Genomic DNA, 18,158 nt, shown 5'->3' on the forward strand with positions numbered 1-18,158 from the left:
GCTGGTGGGGATGTGGAGAGAAGGGAACACTTTTATACTTCTGGTAGGACTGCAGACTAATACTACTTTTTTGGAAGGAAGTATGGAGAACCCTCAAAGAACTCAAGCTAGACCTCCAATTTGATCCTGCAATCCCATTACTGGGCATCTACCCAAAAGGAAAAAAATCCCTTTATCATAAGGACACTTGCACTAGACTGTTTATTGCAGCTCAATTTACAATCGCCAAAATGTGGAAACAGCCTAAATGCCCACCAACCCAGGAATGGATTAACAAGCTGTGGTATATGTATACCATGGAATACTATTCAGCCATTAAAAAAATGGAGACTTTACAGCCTTTGTATTAACCTGGATGGAAATGGAACACATTATTCTTAGTAAAGCTTCACAAGAATGGAGAAGCATGAATCCTATGTACTCAATTTTTATATGAGGACAATTGATGACAATTAATGGTGTGGTGGGGGTGGGGGAAGAGGAGAGCAGAGAGAGAAAGGAGAGATGAGTGTGGAAAGGAAGAACAGAGAGAGGGAAGGAGGGAGGGGGTGAAGTCTCGGTATGTGACACACTTTTGGGGGCAAGACAGAATTGTAAGAGGGACTTTACCTAACAAAGGCAATCAGTGTAACCTGGTTTCTTATACCCTCAATGATTCCCCAACAACAACAAAAAAAAGTTATATGTCAACATTAATTGTAACATCTTATAATTTATTTATCCGTTTGTCTATTATTGTGGGAAGTTCATTGATAGATTCTCTCAAGAGGACCTAGCCTTGCATTTCTGGATAAACCCCATTTGAGTATGATACGTTATTCTCAGTGCACTGTTATATTTGATTGGCTAATATTTTATTTTGGATTTTTGCATCTACCATAATAAGTGAAAGGAGAATCTGATTTTCTTTTGTTGTTTCCCTTATTTTGTTTTAGAATCAAGATTGCATTTACCTGAGGTTGGGCAGTTTTTGTTCTTTTGCTGTTTTCTGAAACAACTTATAAAGACATGAATGAGCTATTTAAAAGATTGATAGTCTCCTGTACACAACCATCTGGGCCAAGAGATTTGAGAAGGGAAGGTTTTTTAAAACTACTGTTTTAATTTTTTAAATCTGTTTTGGTTCACATTTTCTCGTATGCCTGTTTTGCCACTGTATGTACATTTTTAGGAATTAGTTTCTTTCATCTAGGTTTTTAGATTTTGAATGAGAAACTGAAGCTACAGCCATACCTCCAGGGACATGTATAAGCTTCAAAATATGTAAGCTTTAAAATAGGTAGAAAAAAGCAAAACCAAAAAAAGAGAAGCCTTAATATAGAGGAAAAGATTAATAAATATTGTAACACTGCAATACAAACCTGTGCTTCAGAAGAGTCTCAGAACGAGGTGCCTTTTCATAGACTGGGACAATAGTAGTAGACATAATCTACTAAGTCACAAACTGGGAAAGATATTTATAATGTCTTGTAATGGGAAAGGACTAGTAGAAAGGATATATAAAGAACTGAAGATGAGTAAGAGGAAGACAGACAACATAAAAATGGACATGTGGCATGAACAGGCATTCTTAGAAGAGGAATTTGAGCAGTCAATAAATACATGAACAAATATTCACCCTCACTGCTAATCAAGAGAAACAACAAGACTGGTAAATGCTTTATTTGCACACCAAGTATTGATAAGGATGTGCAGAGTGAGGAATTCTTATAAATTATAGGTAAGTATAAATTTATACAGATACTTCAGAGGTCATCCTGGCAATACCTAGTCAAGGTGAAGATGATTCTCTGTGTATTCTGAATGAACTCTTCCTCTTAATGCATGAGGGGACATCTGTGTACTGACGGATGCTTCAAGATTTGGTTATACTCAAGAAACACGTGAGCACAGCAAACTTGAGAAGGATACATGCAATATGATAGCATTTATGTAAATCTGCAAAACATAAATGATAGTATCTGTAGCACCTTTGGTTGTATACATAGTAAGATTATAGAAAGTGCATGAGAATAGTACAGAGCAGTTTAAGTACAGACATTTACCTCCTGAAAGGGAGAGGGAGCAGGCCTGAGTGGTAAGGCTTCAGCTCTATCTATAGTAGTTGGGGATGTTGGCATTGGTTTGGTCTCTGTAATGACCATTTAGGGACACTTCTTTTCTATGTTTGTTGCCTTTCTGCATGTTCAGTTTACATTTATTCAACAAATACCCTGTTTCCCCGAAAATAAGACATCCTCTGAAAATAAGACCTACTTACAGGAACGATAAGACGTCCCCTGAAAATAAGACCTAGAGCATCTTTGGGAGCACACCTTAAAATAAGACACTGTCTTATTTTCGGGGAAATAGGGTATGTAGTGAGCACATATGAGCTGCCAGGCTTTGTTCTGAATGCTTGGAATGCCATAGTGAGCAAGGACCACACCGTGCCCTGTCCTCATGAAGCTTATTGAGTTCAAAATGTTTCAAAATTTTAAACTGTTAATGCTTAAAATAATTTTGAAAAGATTGATTTGGGAGCTAATCCAGTTATCAAGCTCTGATTACACCTTAAATCCATCCCATCCCATTGCTCCTTGTTTCCTGGAACTAGGCACTTACGAGCATGGGGGAGGAGAGCCCACTGCCCACTGCTCTGTAGATCTGCCCCTCCGATGGGTCAGAAGTGACAATGGGTCACTTCTGAGTGAGCTGCTTGCCTGCCTCCTGTATCAGTTTTCAACCCTGTTGGTTTACTATTCTGAGTTCCCAGAATGAGTCCCCAGCTGTCCTCGGGAGCTATCCTAATGAATACCCAGGGTGGATCATACTTACTATATTTGCTGAGTAGACACTACAGGGACCAGAGAGAAACACTGGTTTCCCTCCCTGCTTTCGGAGGGCCTGGGAGTGTCTGTGGATGAGCAGTGCTGCTCACAGTAGTCTTGATGGTGGTGCAGTATTCTACCTCAGAACTCACATGAGTTGTCTACCTCATGTGACAACTGTCTAAGGCACTGGACAGTGACAAGGCCAAGGAATCGAAGGCTGCCATGCATGCCATGCTGTGACCAGGGGCCTGGGCCCCACTGTCAGACACTGCCGCTCTGTAGGTCAGCTCCTGATTTATAAAACGACAGTGATTCCCTTTCACTCTGCCTTTGTGTTGAGTTAAACCATCTATTTGAATGTTCCTGGTAGGTCATGACCTCTTGGTGGATGTTAATTTCTTCCTCTTAAGCATGAGAAGCATCTCTTGCCATTTCTGCAGTTTTCTCTGCAGCTCCGTTAAAGCATCCTTCTGGCCAAGGCCACGCTGCTCAGTAAGCACTGGGATTTGCTGAGTCCCCAGAAGCACTGGGCTGAGTTGCCTGCGGGTGGGTGAAAACCATCTAGAAGCCATTCTGTCTAGACTTGCCAGGTTGACAAGAAAGAAGCTGGCTCTGTAGCCCGTGAGGTCAGCCTGCCTCAGAGTCTGAGTGACACTCATGTTAAGATTGGGATAATCCTTTCTGATTTCTGACTTAGCTGGCAGTCTGCCTTGCTTTGGATAGTATGTGATGGCAGTTGCTAGAACAATACTAAAATGCGGAAATATTGAGAAGATGATATCTGACAACCTAGCCTAGATATGTCCATCAGCTGATTGCTTCAGATCAGTCTTTGGGGGAAGCAGGCTTTTGTGAAATTGATGGGCTTAATTAGAAAGAACTTAACTAGGCTAACTGGGTAATAATGATTTGGAAATATTTGTACAGGGAACCTTCACAACTTTTCACTGAAATTGGACTTTTTAAAAACCCAAAGCCTTCAACAGCCAAAGGAGCATCTTTGATGAGAGATCATGGGGAGATCTTTACCCCATACCTAGAGCCACCTAGGGCCAGATCCACTTTTGTGGAAGGCTGAGCCAAGTGCAGTTAGAGGCATCTCTGGTAGTTTTTTTAGAACACATTCTGGGGTGTTTTCATTCTATAATTCTCCTTTTTCCTCAGAATAAATTCTGGGAGGTAAATGGGATGGCCAAGCCCACTCAGTGGCAGAAGGAGGTCTTTCCTTGTCATGCCCTCAGTCTGGCCTCAGCGTTCCTCCAGGTCTATACAGCTGTATACATAGGCTTTCTCCAGCTCTGCCAAGGGCCATGAGGGCACTGACCCACCGAAGCCCATAGGCCCTATATCCAGATCCCAGTGTTCACTAGTGAATGTGGTCTGCCCTGGGACACCCACATTTTAGCTGAGACCTTCAGCGGTAACATCGCCACTGTGTATTTACTGTGGTGTGGGCAAATAGCTTTAGTGTTTTGGGGTTGCCCCATGAAGGCAGAATCAACCCCCCAATCCTCCAAAATTTGGTTTGGATATCACAACTGATAATGCCACACATCACGAGAGGGAGTGAAAGGTTTGTTGCCTATATCACGGGCTTTCTGGAGAGCAGGGAAGACTTTGGCTTGACCGAAATAGTGGCAGCCAAGGGGGTCCTGGGTAGCTTTGAGTTTTACTGGGCTCCCCACCCCTTGCCTCAGACTTACACCGTTTGTATTGATTTTCCAGAGACATGAGGCAAGAGGTGGGGGGCAATATGGGAAATCCCTCAGCGGTGAGCAGTCAGGAGTAGTCCAGCTTTTATCACATATCCTGTGGATGATGCCGTGTGGCACACCAGCCCCTGAGACCAGGTGGGATTCTCAGAGAAGTACATTGTGGAGGGATCCCCTACACGTGCAGGCTGCCCCGGAGATTTTGACACAGTCTTTATTTATTTCCTTTGGGGCCTGTTATGTGTCGAAGTTCACTTCTGGGGTCATTTACCTGCATCTGAGATCTGTGGGTGCGATTTCTCTATGTTAGGAAAAGCTGGGACCCTGGAGTTGGTTCCAGGGCTGGCCCCCATCTTTCCAGTCTTGAAGGACTTGTCCACCATGCCTCCTCCAGTGTTCAGGTGACCCATAGAAGCTGCCAGGACACCCTCACAGAGCCAGGCAGCAAGGGTGCTTGTGAGCTGGAGGAGACACACTGTGGATAACAGGGACCCGGGGTGCTGGACATTCCCCAGGGGAAAAGTCTGGAAGGTATATCTGTAGTAGGTAGAATTCTCAGGATATTCCTTCCAGACCTCTATCCCCTGGTCATTTAGTCAAATGTGAATCTAGGGACTGCCAACTTTACAGATGGAACTGAGATCACTAATAAGGTGACCTTAAAGTAGGACCATTGTTGTGGATTATCTAGCTAGGCCCAGTGTAATCTCACGAGCCCTTAAAGCATAAGGGCTTTAAGAAGAAGACAGAAGAGATATCACCTAACCCCAGTAAGAGTAGCCCACATAACAAAATCCCAAAACCAGAGATGTTGGCATGGATGCGGAGAAAAGGGCACACTTCTACACTGCTGGTGGAAATGCACACTAATATGTTCCTTCTGGAAGGATGTTTGGAGAATACTTAGAGACCTAAAAATAGACCTGCCATTCGATCCTATAATTCCTTTACTAGGTTTATACCCAGAAGACCAAAAATCACAATATAACAAAGACATCTGTACCAGAATGTTTATTGCAGCCCAATTCATAATTGCTAAGTCATGGAAGAAGCCCAAGTGCCCATCAACCCACGAATGGACTAGCAAATTGTGGTACATGTACACCATGGAATATTATGCAGCCTTAAAGAAAGATGGAGACTTTACCTCTTTCATGTTTACATGGATGGAGCTGGAACATATTCTTCTTAGCAAAGTATCTCAGGAATGGAAGAAAAAGTATCCAATGTACCCAGCTCTACTATGAAGCTAAATTATAGCTTTCACATGAAGGCTATAACCCAACTATAGCACAAGACTATGGGGAAAGGGCCAAGGAAGGCGAAGGGAGGGGGGAGGTTATGGTGGAGGGAGGGTAATGGATGGGGCCACACCTACGGTGCATCTTAGAAGGGGTACAGGCGAAACTTTCTAAAGGCAGAATACAAATGCCTACATACAGTAACTAAGAAAATGCCATGAAGGCTACATTGAACAGTTTGATGAGAATATTTCAGATTGTATATGAAACCAGCACATTGTACCCCTTGATTGCACTAATGTACACAGCTATGATTTAACCATAAAAATAAATAAATTAATAATAATAATAATAAAAAGGCAGAAGAGGAGATAAGAAGGACGCAGCAGAGAAGAGGAGGGCAGAAAGAGTCAAAGCATAAGAACTCAGCCACCCATTGCCTGGAAGGAAGTGGACAAAGGGTGCTGTGAGCCCAGGGACACTGTCCTCCGGAAGAGGGAAACAGGCAATCAAGGTAAACCAAGGACTCAGGAACCTCAAAACACAGCTTTGTAGAACTGAGCTTGGCTTATAATCTGAGTGGGTTGAGGGTAGGTTCATCCCTCTAGAAAGGGACATACCCCTGACCACACCTTGCTTTAGGTTCTATGTGACCCTCAGCAGAGAACCAGCTGAGCCATGCTGTTCCAGGCCTCTGACCTGCAGAAACTGGGAGACAGCTGTTGTTTCAAACCACAATGTTTGTGGTCATTTGTTACAGCAGCAGTAGGAAACTGATACATGCACCTTCCTGTTGGAGTCACACTGCCTGCATTCTAAGCAGCCACCCCGAATGGGCTACCTGTAAGCCACTGGGAGAGACTGTCCCCATTAAGGACAGGATGCATCATATGCCACACAGGAGCCATTTGTCAACTATTCATCAATGCTTAACTCCTACTATTTTCCAAAAAAGGAAATCTTTCCAGAGTAGAATCTTGGCACTTATTTTAGGATCTTTTAGGCTGTCAAGGTTTTGTGTTCAATCTCTCTGGCCTTCCTTGGGCTTGGGAGTGGGAATATTAAGCACAGAGCAGGTGCAGTGAGCCCCCCCCCCCACCTAAGCACCTGCACCTGTTTGAGAGTTGATCTGGAGAGAGGTTGCTCTGTGAAGGATAAAGTTTGAATTATGATGAAGGGAGCAAAAGGTTGCATTATTAGCTAAGTCCAAGGAATAAAGAGGGTCTGAAAATAGGCCCATTGGTCCTGCTGAGTGGAGTTGGAGTGCTTGTAAGGATGTTCAAAGTGGAGTGTGAAATTGGCAAGGCAAGGCTGTCACAGTACTCAGGAACCTCACAAACAAGACAGACAAGGACACCCATCTTCCACTAACACACAAGGTATAGGCTGTATGTAATAAATGCTACAGAATTAGAGGAGAAATTCTAATTGAAGGAATGCAGCAAAGAATAAAGGTGTTTGTCTTGTAACTGTAACGATATTAGTGATAGCTAACCCTTACGGAGCAGCTAGTGTGTTCTAAATCCTCCACATGGAATCATTTACATTTACCATCTTGCTTTTTTTCCTTTGTCCCATCTTCTTTGTATGCCCCTCTATCTCCTTTCAGATTAATTGGATCCAAACTGGAAGGTGGGCAACATTGCTACTGCTGACTGTCCCTGTGTCTGTGTCTGCTCAGAGACTGTGCTCAGCCTCTTTGCCCCTGTGTGGGAATCAGTCAGTGCCAACAGGGAAAGTAGCCCAGATAGGGTGGCACCTGTGGCTCAAAGGAGTAGGGCACCAGCTTCATATACTGGAGGTGGTGGGTTTAAACCCGGCCTCAGACAAAAACTGCAAAAAAAAAAAAGAAAGAAAGTGGCCCAGATGCTGAATCAACCTCCCTACCCTCTCTCTTCTCTTCAATCTTGGCCCTGCAATTTCCTGTTTCCTTAATATCTCACTGGTACCTTCAAACCAGTATTTATTACTTTTCATTCAACTTTTAAAGATGTTCTATTGCTTTTTTTAACCTAGGGTATTTTCTTCTGTTTTTTATTAACTCTTCACAAATATTTGTTTTGAAATACAAACATGTTTATTGCTTCTGTTTGTGAAGATAATATATTCATCTTGACAAATTCAAAATAACAGAAAATAATTACAGTTAAATTCACCAGAATTCCAAAAATAGATGCTTGTTAACAATATGGTAGATATCCTTTGGTATATGTGTGCCTTTTCATTATTTGCCTTTTAATTAATTTTTATAAATAAGATTACATTCTATATACTGGTTTTTAACCTACTTTTTTATTCAATAATATGTTTTTAGTGACTTTTTGTTTTAATAAATAAAGAGCTAAATCATTCTTTTGCATTAGATGCATCATATTTTATTATATAAATGGCCATACATTTATTTTACAAATTTCCTAATAATGTACAATTAGTTTATCTTCAATTTTTCAGTATTAGAATCAATGCTGGGATCAATATACTTGTAAGTACATATTTGTGTGCTTTTTTGACTACTTGTTTGCTTAGGATAAAATCCTAAAAATAGAAAAATTGGATCAACATATTTGTTCTTGGAATATAATATGCATACATAAAAGCATACCAATAGTAAGTGTATGTTCTGAGGAATTTTCAGAGTGCACAATCTTATGCAACCAGTATCCAGCTCAAGAACTAGAACACTGCCATCACAACAGTCTCTATATTTTAAATGGAGTATTTAGACCATTAACATTTAGTGTGATTATTAATATAGTTGGACTTAAATTTACCATTTTGCATTTTTTCCTTTGTCCCATCTTCTTTGTGTGCCTCTCTTTCTCCTTTCAGGTTAATTGTGATTTTCTTAAATCCCATTTTAATTTATTTTTCATTTATACTATTTCTTTTCATTATCTTGAAATGGTTGCTATGGAGATTATGTCATTAATATCATAGTCTACTAAAAGTAATATTTACCACTTTATATAAAAACTAAGAACCTTGCAACTGTATATACAATTTTATTTATTCCTTTCCTGGCTTCATAATGGGATTGTCATATGTTCATTTATATTACACAGTAAGCCTCATAATATAATGTTATGATTTTTACTTTAAACCAATATATGTATTTTTAAGAAATTAATTAACCAACTATGTTGTATGTAACCACAATTTTACCACTTCTGGTGCTTGTCATTCCGTCTTGAAGATCAGAATTTTTTTTACCTGTCATCATTTTGCTTTAGCCTGAGGAACTTCACATAGTACTTCTTGCAGTAATGATCTTCTGTTCATTAATTATCTCAGTTTCCATATTTCTGAAGATGTCTCTATTTCGCTTTTGCTCTTGCAAGATATTTTTGCTGATGTAGAATTCTGACTTGGCAGTTCTTTCCTTTCAGCAATTGAAAGATGTTGTTAACTACTCTGTCTTTCATTATTTATAATGAGAAGTCAACTGTCATCCAGCTAAATTCTATCTAGTTGTGTTTCTCTGTATTTATCTTGCTTGGGATTCAGTAATCTTCTTGAATATATAAATTGATGTCTTTTACTGAATTTGTGAAATTGTTATTTCTTTATATTTGTTTTAGCCTCACCCACTCTCTCCACATGTATGTTAGACTACATAATATTGCCCTACAAATCACTAAGGTGCTGTTCATTATTTTCCAACATTTTTTTCTCTTTTTCAGATGGTTCATTTCTATTGGTCTATTTTAATATTCACTGATTCTTTCTTCTGATATTTCCAATCTGCTATAAAGCCTATTCAGTGAATATTTTTATTTCAGATGCTATGTATTCCAGTTCTAGAATTTCCATTTGATTCTTTGGTGTATTTCCTTTTTTGCCGTCTCCTACCTCTTCATGCCTTAGAAGCATGTTTTCCTGTACATTTCTGAGCATTGCGGTTTATCTAATAGTTTATCTGGTAATTCAGACATCTGGATCATCTAAATGTTGACCTTTGAGTACCAATCACATTTTCTTTTTCTTCACTTGTGTCTTGGTCATTGAATGGTAGATTGCAGATTCTTTGGACTCTGTTGTTTTGCTGAAGAGTTCCGCCCCCCCCTTTTAGTAAAAAGTTAGTACGGCAAAATAAAAATTTCTCATTTTGTGTTCAGGTTTTTTAGCCTTATCTAGGCTGAGTAGAGTCTTTCCCATATGTGCATAGTGCAGGAGTCAGCCAATGACTTGAGCAGAATTCTACATAAAATTTATCTGTACCTCTCCCCTGAAGCTCCTTTTTTTGGGACTGTCCTCATTATCCAGGGTTCTGTGATCACCTGACATCTGTTTTCTGTTTTCTCACTACAGGTTTCTGAGTTTTAGCCATCACTTAGTGCCTGCCCTCAGCTCTTGCCAGTGGTGTTTCCTTTTCTGTCTTCTTTGGGTTATTCTCCCGTGACATCCGATAGCTGGGGGCTTTTGTTGTTTTTTTTAGAGATTGGGTCTTACTCTGCCACCCTGGCTGGAATTCAGTGGCTAGATCATAGCTCATTGTAACCTCAAACTCCCAGGCACAAGTGATCCTCCTCCCTCAACCTTCTGAGTAGCTAGAATTATTCTCCACCACTCTCAGCTAATTTTTTGTTGTTGTCAATTTTTGTAGAGACAGAGTCTAGTCATGTCGCCAGGCTGATCTCAAACCCCTGGCCTCAAGCCATCCTCCCAAAGTGTGAGGATTACAGGCATGAGTCACTGTGCCTGACCTCAGATAGCTATATTTTATATTTTTTCCAATAGGCATAATTATCTGTGCAGAGTTTGACTGATAGTAGCCATTCCATCATTACTGGAAGCACTTAAGATAAAATATTTATTTTATTCATTGAGCAATTGAGGGAGATATTTTTGAAACTTTCTGACAGGAAAAATTAAGTTTCGGTTGAACCTTAATTGTCTCCGTCCAGGAATAGTGAAGGATGAACATCACTAGGTTCATCTGTGTGTGCACTTGGCATATGATAGAAGCTAAAGCCTTACAGAGCCTCGCATCTTAGCACATTCCAGGAGATGTTTCCACTTTAGAAATCAGATTCAGGTCTGTTTATTTAAAGCAGATCCAGAACGAGTGGTACTTTCGAGTTAATTTTGCACAGGTCTGCAAGGGAAGGAAAAGCAGGTGGGCACGTTGGCGGAGCAGAGGTTTCTGTGCTGGAGACTATGCAAGCTCATGTCTCAATTCTCCTGCCATTTTCTCAGAGCTGCTGAAGTCTTTCCACACTGCGGAGTTTCTCTTATGTAAAATGAAGACAGATAACATAATTCCACGACAGAGAAGTAAATGAAAATGTTTGTCCAATCTGAATCTGAAAGGTTGTGATTTTCTTAATAGTGGCCCTGACAGCCCCTCAAGCCCCACCTTGGCACCTTTGCCAAACCTCAGGTTATGCTGAGTCTCTCCAGTGTTTAAGCCCAGCCTAGGAATTTTATGGGAAATATTTTGACAAGGGGAGAAAAGTAGCCTTTAGCAACTTTGTTTTATCTATGTTAAAGAATGTGTGCATTTGAATAGACAGTATAATAATAGGGCCCTACAGAATAGACAGACAGACTAATAGGGCACTACAGCCAGACAGTGTCAGGGTTGATAGGGGAAAAATTGGTAGCAGAAGAGAAAAACAATGGAGTTTCTGGAAAGGCTGCACGTTTCCAGCAGCATTTTAGAACTTGAGTTTCCCTGAATAACAGGACATTAAGCATGTGCTTTGTGTTAACCATTTTGAACAGCATTACATACTATCAGAGTCTAAATTAGGGCTTTCCAGTGGTTTCCATCAAAATTGGTTAACTTGGATTGGTCAGGAATCCATTGGAGCTGAGGTAGAGTAGGCAGGGCAGAGAGAGGAAAGAAGGCTAGACGCGCAACAAGCTTTAGATGCCATGGTTAAGGACTTTCACTCTCAATCTGAGATAATTAAACAGGGGCCTTTGCAGACCTTAGGTAAAGGAATGATGTGATCCAGTTATATTTTACCAAGGACCACTCTGGGTATTGTGCAGAGGGGAGACCAGCTAGAAGTCTCTTGTGTGGATGCAGGGGCTGGGATGTGGCCCTGCACCCAGGTTGCAGGCAGAGTGATGAGAAGTGGTTGGATCCAGGGTAATGATGTAGAGGCAGAGCTGACTGACTTGCATGGATATGGATGTGAATTGTGAAAAAGAGCAGTTAAGGTAACGCCAAGATTTTTGTTCTGAGCCACTGGAAGAATGTAGTTGTCAGATACTGAGACAAGAGACCTATGGCTGGGCAGGCGTTCTGCCTGGGGCACGTTAGCTGTGAGATGTTTATCAGGCATCCCAGCAGAGGTGCACAGCGGGCAAGGGAGTGGCAGTGGGGTGCCGCCCAGTGCAGCCCCGCAGCAGGTCACAGGTGCATGACAGTCTGACCACCATGGTGTTATTAATACAGTGACTACAATGAGACATGTCCAGATACTCACAGGTCAGCCCAAGCCTGGCTTTCCTAGAAGGAAGATAGAAGATGCTGACAGCTGCAGAGCCACAGGCTGGAGAGTAGAGTGGGGGTGCCTTTCACTGTGGAATCACTCACTCCTGCAGGAAGAACCAAAAATACGTGCAAGGACATTCTGCAGTTGACTTCCTGGAGGACATCGTGGAAATGAAGTCTGCGGTTATTTTCTTTACATGTACAAGGTGAGAGACACATACATGAACCACACCTTCAAGATCCAGGAAAAACTATTCTGATTCAAGAAACCATAATCACTGGGAAAGGATTCCCCTCAGTAGTACCTAATGACAGATATGATATCTTCACATGTTAGCTGCTGAAATTAAAGAATCATCAGCTTGAGAAGGAGCAGCCTGAGGGCATCCTCCGCAGCGTTTCTAGGGAAGTGATCTTCAAGAATAGCATAAAGCATAAGGCCCCTCCCCAGCTCTCTCCAAGCTGCCAGTTTATTTATTTGTATCCTTTATTTTAAGGGTATAACTATATAGGAGGCAGTTTTTTAAATAATAGGCTGGAGAAAGGCTACATGAACTGTGATGCAAAGTGAAGTGAGGCACAGGTCTTCCAAACAAAGATGCTCGTCCAGGGCTGGCTGGAGGTCCGGAGAAGCTGACGTCTCCACATGCATGAGAAGATTTAACCATATTTGGAAAGTCACTTCAACCTGAAACTGGGATTGGCATGCCTCGCCTGCACAACCTGAAACATGAGAGCTTTTCACGCTTGGAAAGCTCAGTTAAGGCAACCTCAAAATGCAGCAGCGCCACCTTCTAGATGCCTGAGTTTACCCTATTGCATTTAACACACCAGCGGAGAGAAATGGTATCATTTTAGAAGCCTAATTTGTTTTAAATAACTAGTTCAACTATAATCTACCATGAACAAACCATGGTGTTTTATTTGGCATTTAAATTTTTTTGTGATAAAAATCCCAGCATTAAGGTGAAAATAGTGAAAATTTTCATTGGAAAGCAATACCTGACATAATTTCATTGTGTTAGCAGAATAGTGTATTATTGATTTGCCAAAAGTTGTCATTTATAAAGATATTGCCTTCCTTGGATTTGTTCTCCAAAAACCTATGAAGTAGAATATTGTGTTGTGGCTGGTTCTATTCAGTGAAAAATCAAAGTCATTACTTGAATTTTGCAGCAGCCTAAACTTAGAGGAACAGCTGTTCACACCCTTGGCGTGCACATTTGCCCAACATAAAATACCATGTATTAAAATTCATGCTTCACTTACTGCTAAAGCATGATATACCACATTTTTATGTGATTACTTTTTGAAGTAATTGTGACCACAGATCTTCTTTTATCCATAAAGACCTGCCCTTTGACTAATTTCTTGGGTACTAAATGCCTGCAATCATAGGGCACTATAGCCAGGCTCATGGGAGGGAAGGTCAGGACGGCAGGAGATGGGTGGAGGGGGATGAGGAGAGAGCTGGCCCGGAGGAGACAGTCCCCTGGAGGAGGGCTGGAGAGATTTTACTCCTGCATTTCCACTGGTGGTCTGAGTGACCTCAGCAAGCCTGGGGCCAGCGTGCCTAGTGAGAGCTGTTTCAGAGGCCTGCTGGGGTCAGACAGACAGCAGCCAACACACTATAAATTCTCAGAAAAAGCTATTTTCCTACCCCTAGTAGGAGAACTTGGAGGCTAGGGAGGATTAGAGACATTCAATGCATTTCTCAAAAGAGGAAACCCTGTAGGTCAGCCTTGTAGTGTGGAGGGATTCCACTCTGCTGCTGTATATGCCGGAGAGTTTTAGTTGCCAAAAGAACAAAGCTCTCCAAAGCTTAAATTTTAAGTAAGCCTTTCATGCAACCTAAAGTCAAAAATCTTGAGCTGAAGAGATGACTAAATGTAGTGTGGGATCCTGGAACAGAAAAAGGAAATCTGAACGTCAGTTAACCATAATGGGTCAGTATTGATTCACGCATTGTGAAAATGCACCACACTGATGTGCCGTCTGTCCTGGGAGTTCAGGGGCACTCACTGTACTCTCTGCTCACTTGTTCTGGAAGTCTAAAACTGTTCCAAAAAATAAGATCTATTGATAATAATTTCTAAAAAGCTAGATGGGATTTTGAGTAGAAGGCGACAGATGTCAACCCATGAGCAAAGGCACCCTGCAAACAGGAGCAAGGGTGGGAGCCACCTGAGGGCTGTAGGCTGCCAGAGCCCAGGGCAGGTTGCAGGGGGAGCAGTAGATGCTGCCCGTGCAGCCTGTTGGTTTAACAGTGGACAGCACCTCACCCAACCCTAAATGTTGCAGCAGAAGTGCTTCTCACAGAAGTAATACCATTTATACAAAGTCCCTCTAGTGAAATCACCCAGAGATCTGGCTGGCCTATGAGATCTGGCTCCTTGGGAGCGGTGCGATTTGAGGGGAAGGAGCTTTACCTCTCTGGGCCGAGCTTCCTCATGTGTAGAGGGGCCCCAGCATCTCACATTCCTTTTATATGTCACAGAGATGTAGTGAGACACCTTCATGGCCTTAGACCTGAGAATGTGTCCCAGGCCTGGACCTGCCGCCCTCCCGGGCAGTGACTGCGCATCCTGCCAGCTGCCTCAGAGCCTCCTCCCATGCCTGTCTGCTGTCTCACTCTGTTTCAGCCACTCCACAAGTCTGCCATGCCCTTGAACAACCACACTCTCGCTTCTGGACCAGACACTGTCCATACTGCCCCCTTGCCCTCTCCCAGAATGTCCCCCTGGGATCTCCCAGGCCTGGTCAGGGTCTCCAGCATCTCCTGCTTCATGGCATCACTCACAACCGTTTGTTTAATGCTCCTATTTCCTGCTGGACTCTTGATCTCCTTCACGGCGCATCCTGGGAACCTAGCCTGGCATCTCACAGCACATACACAGTGGGCACCAGATAGATGCTGCTGAGTGAATTCATAAGGACAGGAACACCAGTGCAGATTTGATAACCGGACCACTCACTTCCAGGGCTGTAGATCAGCACAGGAAAGAGGTGCATGCGGAGGAAATTCCCCCAGACCCTCTCCCTGGAGGGTGGAACCACCACCTTCCCTTGACCTCTGGCAGAGGTGAAGTCCTCTCCGTGAACTTTTGTCTGGAATCCCACATTCTGAGCTGTGCTGCTGTCTAATTGTTGTAAGAACTTCAGGATGGATCAGAGACAGATAGATGACTTGTCTTCCTGCATAAAAATTAAAACTCCAGAATCAAGACTGGCCTTTGTGCTGACTGGGCCATGGTGTGTCTGTTCAATTAGTCACTGGCAGATACTGTGGGACGTGTGGTCACACCCTTTAATGTTTTCATACGAATTAACTATATGTGACTCCCCAGAGACCTTGCTTCACACCAAAGAGCTTGAGCCAAGTCTCTGTAGGCAGGTGACTGGCTCTGCACAGTCTGTCTGTTTGCACAGACCAGTGGAGAGCCTGGACCTCCTGGGCTAAGCCCTGGGCTCGTTCTCCCACTCCTGCTCCCACGAATGCCTTCTATTCCCTTCTTTCACTCAGTCATGACACCCTCAGAACATACCTCCTAGGGCCACACCCTGTGGTGGAAGCTGAAATGTAAGATTATGACTTAATGTAGTGGGAGACTCGTGCTGACACTTTCTTTTCTCACAGGCTGCACATTTGCTAGATGAGCAATCATTCTGTGAACTGCTGAGACCCCAGCTGAGCCTGGCTAAGAAAAGAACTGAGAAAATCAGGGACTCCTACAAGAAATCTGGTTTTCTCCCCTGGAGAGACTATTGCTTTAAAAATACCCGAGAGAAGAAAGTGTGGCAGAGAGAAAGGAAGAGAGGGAGACCTGAGACCTTATCTTTTAAGACACATGCTAGAGTATGTACAGATTAAATTGCATGACGTCTGGGACTTGCTTTAAAATAAAGGAGCATTGAAAGAAATAAAAGAGAATCTAAATATGGGGAGATATTCTGTGTTCATGGATTGGAAGAGTCAGCAGGGTAAAGGTTTCAGTGGTCTCCAAATTGACTCTTAGATTTAATGCAATTCCTATCAAAATCTCAGCATGAGTTTTTGTAATTATAGACAAGATTATTTTAAAGCTTATATGGGAATGCAAAGAAACAAGAATACCAAAAATAATTCTGAAAAAGGGGAAGGAAGTTAAGAGACATTATTACAGACCCACAGGAAACAAGACCATTTGGTATGAGAGGAGGATGAACACAAGGTCCAACAGAACAGAGAGTCTAGAAATAGCATCAAACAAGTATAGCTGGCCAGTTGTTTAAACAATTGAGAAAAATGCATGTATTGTTATTTTCCATTTTTTTTTTAATAATAACCATCCTAAGGGTATGAAGTGGTTTTGATTTGCATTTTCTTGGTGGTTAGTGATGCTGAGCATCTTTGGATGAACTGTTTGGGCATTTACATATCTTATGTGGAGAACTGTCAGTTCAAGCCCTTTGCTCATTTTTGTATTGGGTTGTTTTTTTTGAATTTTTGGTTTCTGTCTTTTGTTTTTTGAGTTGTGGTTCTTTAAATATTCCCTTATCAGATACATGATTTGAAAATATTTTCTCCCTTTTTACAGGTAACCCTTTCTCCTGATACTGTCCTTTGATGCATAGAAGTTTTAAATTTGATGTCCAATTTCTTTTTCTTTTGTAGCCTGCATTTTTGGTGTTATTTCCCAGAAATAATTTCCAAATCCAGTATCATAAAAGTTGTCCTCTTATCTTTTATTCTAAGAACTCATAGTTTTAGCCCTTATATTTGGAGTTAATTTTTGTATATGTTAGATCCATTTTTATTCTTTTGCATTTGGATATCCGGTTTCTCAACACTATTTGTTGAAAAGACATCTCCCCCCTCTCCTCCCTTGAGTATCTTGGCACCTTTGTCAAAAGTCAGTTGACTGTATATGTGAGGGTTTATTTCTGGGTCCTCCGTTCTATTCTTTGTTGTATTTTCAGGATGATTTTGGCTTGTCAGGTCCCTTGATATTCCATATGGATTTCAAGATGAATTTTTCTATTTGTGTAAAAAATGCTGTTGAGGGCGGCGCCTGTGGCTCAGTCAGTAAGGCGCCAGCCCCATATACTGAGGGTGGCAGGTTCAAACCCGACCCCGGCCAAACTGCAACCAAAAAATAGCCGGGCATTGTGGCGGGTGCCTGTAGTCCCAGCTACTCAGGAGGCTGAGGCAAGAGAATCGCTTAAGCCCAGGAGTTGGAGGTTGCTGTGAGCTGTGTGAGGCCACGGCACTCTACCGAGGGCCAGAAAGTGAGACTCTGTCTCTACAAAAAAAAAAAAAAGAAAAAAAATGCTGTTGAGATTTTTGTAGGAATGCATTGAATCTATAGATTTTTTGGATAGTATCATCATCTTAAAAATATTAAATTTTCAATCCATAAATGGAATATCTTTCCATTTTTTAAGTTTTTCTTAATTTCTTTCAGCAATAATTTATAATTTTATTGTACAAATATTTTTACTCCTTGTTAAATTATTCCTAAGTATTTTATTACTCTTAATGACATTATAACGAAATTTTTTTAAATTTCCTTTTTATTTTTAAAAATTTCCTTTTCAGGTTAGTCATTGCAAATATATAGAAACAAACTGATTTTGTGTGTTGATCTGTATTCTTGCAGCTGTGCTCAATTTGTTAGCTCTAACAGTAGGTTATGTACATACTTCCGGGTTTCTACATATATGATCATCTCTGCAAGCAGATAATTTTATTTTTTATTTTTCAGTTTGGATGCATTTTATTTCTTCTAGCCTCTTTGTTCTCACCAAGACTTCTCATACTGTAATGAATAGAAGTGAGAAAGCAGGCATCCTTGTCTTGTTCTGACCTCCTACCATTGACTATGTTTGCTGTGTTTCTTATGCAGCCTTTATCATATTAAGAACATTGCTTTCCTTTCCTAATTTATTGTTTTATTGTGAGAAGGTA

At 41.5% G+C, this 18,158-nt stretch overlaps 1 protein-coding gene across 2 annotated transcripts in view; it reads left to right on the plus strand.

Annotated features, from left to right (window-relative positions):
- Positions 1 to 18,158, plus strand: part of ARHGEF4 (Rho guanine nucleotide exchange factor 4) — a 219,169-nt gene that overhangs the window by 178,855 nt on the left and 22,156 nt on the right. The gene's annotated exons all lie outside the window — the stretch shown is intronic.

This window comes from Nycticebus coucang, chromosome 7 (assembly GCF_027406575.1).
Source record: "Nycticebus coucang isolate mNycCou1 chromosome 7, mNycCou1.pri, whole genome shotgun sequence".
NCBI lineage: Eukaryota > Metazoa > Chordata > Mammalia > Primates > Lorisidae > Nycticebus > Nycticebus coucang.